We start from the raw sequence: 3105 nt of genomic DNA, 5'->3' as shown, positions 1-3105 counted from the left end.
ATTAGCCCTTGGCTCCTCAGTATGAAAATTATTTTTTTCAATGAAAATTATTTCCTACGGTAGCATTTGATTTCAGTAAGTCCATTCTCAGACAAATGTTCTCAACTTCAGTTACTTTAGGAGTCCAAATGTTACCTTTATGAGCTTCCTTTCTAAATTCCTTGACCTTTTAAAGTTGTTTGTTTTTTAATCCCCAGACAGGTATACTTCTTTTCCAGACTTTAATGTCTCCTTCTCCAGAAATCCACTTCTCTGCTTCATTAAACCTCCCTGTAATATCCAGAATTAAATCGCATACCTCATTTATTGTTGTGCTTGTGGATTGCTTTTTCCCCCCTCTTTTTAATGCAGCACTGGAAATGACTTTGAAAGAAATGACCTAAAGTTTTCATCATTCCGTTTGTTTTAATTTTTACTTCTAGATAATTGTGGAAGGAGAAGTTATTTGACCTAAAAAAAGAAGTCCTCAAAAGTGCTGGGGTTGGGGTACGTGATGGGCAATGATGGCCACCTCCCAGTAATTGAAGGGGTTTGTCACTTGAGGGAGGAATGATATGATTCCATAGAGCTTTCAAGATAGAACCAGGATCTGACAGACTAAGCTACCAGAAACATACTTCTACTCAGGCTCTTTTAGAAACTGTAACTTATTACCTTCTGAAAGTACTTATTTGGAGGATTCTTGAAATGAACAAGATATTTTACTGAGTTTATAAATCTGAATCCACATCAAAACCTGTGGGAGGCTTTGGCTAAAGGTCTGACCCAGCAAAACAGAATCATGTGGTGGGTTAGAACAAAGACCAGGAGGATAAAGGACCTGAGTTAGGTCCCAACTGTACTAGGGGCAAAATTGTGTGATGTTGGCAAGGTTTTTGTTTTTGTTTTTTTACCTCTCCCTGCCTCGTCCCCTCATCTATAAATTGGAAATGAAAGTAGTGTCATAGGGCTTTTGTGAAGGCTAAATTAGTTAATATGTGTAAACTATGCCTGACAACTCAGATGCATTATGTGTCACCTATTTCAAAAATTGCATAGGGATCTCCTCTCTGTTATTTTGAATTTTTTAGAAATAAAGAATAAAATTTAGGGTAGGTTTTCATTCTGAAAAGTGCACTCACTCTTCAGTTGTCCATATGCACAGAGCATATTTTCATGAAAATGCACAAGATCCACAAGGGTAGGGCAACCTTTTATTTATTCACTGATGATTCCCAAGCATTAGAAATATCCAGCCTATAGTAGATACTCAATAAATACGCATTGAATAAATAAATTAAAATGTCCAATTGTCTCACATGTTAAAGAACAAATAGATGTACTTAGAATGATTCTCGTTTGTAATTATATCATTAATCATTATTGATTGTGAATCATGATAATTACATTCAATCCTAAATAAAGGCTTTCATTGTCATAATCAAGACATTTAAAAAACAAGTCCTGAAAGTCAGGAAATGTCTAATTTTTCTTCTTCTTCTTTAAAAATCTGCACTAGCATGTTGCATGAAAGGAGAAAAAATTAACACTCCCCTAGACAAAGAGAGAAGAAGCCCTCAGGCCTGACAACACACAGTTAAGGCATTGCCACATACTTTTTGGCATCTAACCATCATTTTTTAAGAAACAAAACAAACAAGCAAAGGAGGGAAAAAGAAAGAGACAAGCAAACAAAGAAACAGACTCTTAACTGTAGAGAACAAACTGATGGTTACCAGAGGGGAGGAGAGGGAGGAGATGGGGGAAATAGGTGATGGGGATTCAGGAGTGCACTTGTTATAAGCACCAGGTATTACATGGAAGTGTTGAATTACTGTATTGTACACCTGAAACTAATACTAGACTGTGTGTTAACTAGAACTTAAATAAGAACTAAAAAACAAAAAAAAAAGAACAAAACAAAAAACAAAAAAACTGCACTAGAAATGATCCTCTACTAAGCCATCCATGACACTTTTCTATTCTTGCCATTCTAAACATTGAGCTGATTTATTTGATAGAGTGTATAAACATTGTGGGACACAAACCAGATATACAGCTGGCTTATAGTAAAAAGGCTTAAGAATTTTTATTTAAATAGTAACAAAAGAAATTAGTATATAGTCTGAACCCCAGAAACCATGTATCAGCTATCAAATGGTCAAGGAATAACCTTGCATTGATGTCTTCTCGTTAGATTGGCATGGGTTTAAATGTGTGGTTTTCAAAAAAAAAAAAAAAAGAAAAAAAAAGGTGTGGTTTTCTACTCTGATTTCATGATTGAAATTTATTCCAACTGGATTATGACTCTTCCCGGATCCTTGCTAGTTCTTAATGGATGCAATTTCACTTCACCGATGATGGCAAAGGAATTATGCATTTCCAGGTAAAATTAAATAATAAATCTGAAAAATTGGAAGTTAAATGTATAAATTGTATGGAACTTTTTCCATTAAGTCTTTCAAAATTCATACTCACACATAATACCACAAATTAACATTTCACAGTTGCTGAACAATCATGTTAATGTAGTTTACACTCAGATGTTTGTCCCTGAGCAAGGGTCAAGATGCAGATTGGGACATTTTAGAAAATATAAGGAAGCCACTCAAAAATATTTCTAATGCTTTGGCTAAACTCTGTGGGTTTCTATAGGAACTCATCACTATTCGGGTATTATAGCATAATGGTTACAAGAATAAGCTTTGGAATAAAGAAAGACCTCGGTTTACATTTTAATTTACTGTTACTTGAACCAATTATTTATAGTCTCTACTCATCTGTGAAAGGAAGACATTAATCCCACTTCATAGAATTAGTGTAATGGTTAAATGAGATAATATGTGTTCAAAGAACATGTTATTATTAATAATCACACTGACTACTCATAATATTTATCAGTTTATTCAAAAAATATTTAAGAAGGAACAAATATGTGCAAGGAACATATACCAACAGAGATACCCCTGACTGTAGAAGAAAATAAACTTTTAAGGAAATAGTGCAATCAAGTATGTCAGGTTGTATTATATAAGTCTGCCATGGGTTCAATGAGAACTAGAAATTCAATTCTGTCCCAGGAGGTGGAGTCATGAAGAGGCTAACTGTATTAAAGTCCCAGCAAGG

The 3105-nt window shown here is 34.4% G+C and overlaps 1 non-coding gene across 1 annotated transcript; it reads left to right on the top strand.

Moving 5' to 3' along the window:
• The first annotated feature begins 1499 nt into the window (after positions 1-1499).
• LOC144316620 (U6atac minor spliceosomal RNA) lies at positions 1500-1621 on the top strand. Its single transcript, XR_013382561.1, has one exon. It is a non-coding gene; the product is annotated as a U6atac minor spliceosomal RNA (small nuclear RNA).
• Positions 1622-3105: the final 1484 nt, after the last annotated feature.

The sequence above is a fragment of the Canis aureus genome, chromosome 6 (genome assembly GCF_053574225.1).
Source record: "Canis aureus isolate CA01 chromosome 6, VMU_Caureus_v.1.0, whole genome shotgun sequence".
NCBI classification, from domain to species: domain Eukaryota; kingdom Metazoa; phylum Chordata; class Mammalia; order Carnivora; family Canidae; genus Canis; species Canis aureus.
The sequence above is the reverse complement of the archived record's forward strand: the minus strand, read 5'-3'. Positions and strand labels throughout refer to the sequence as shown.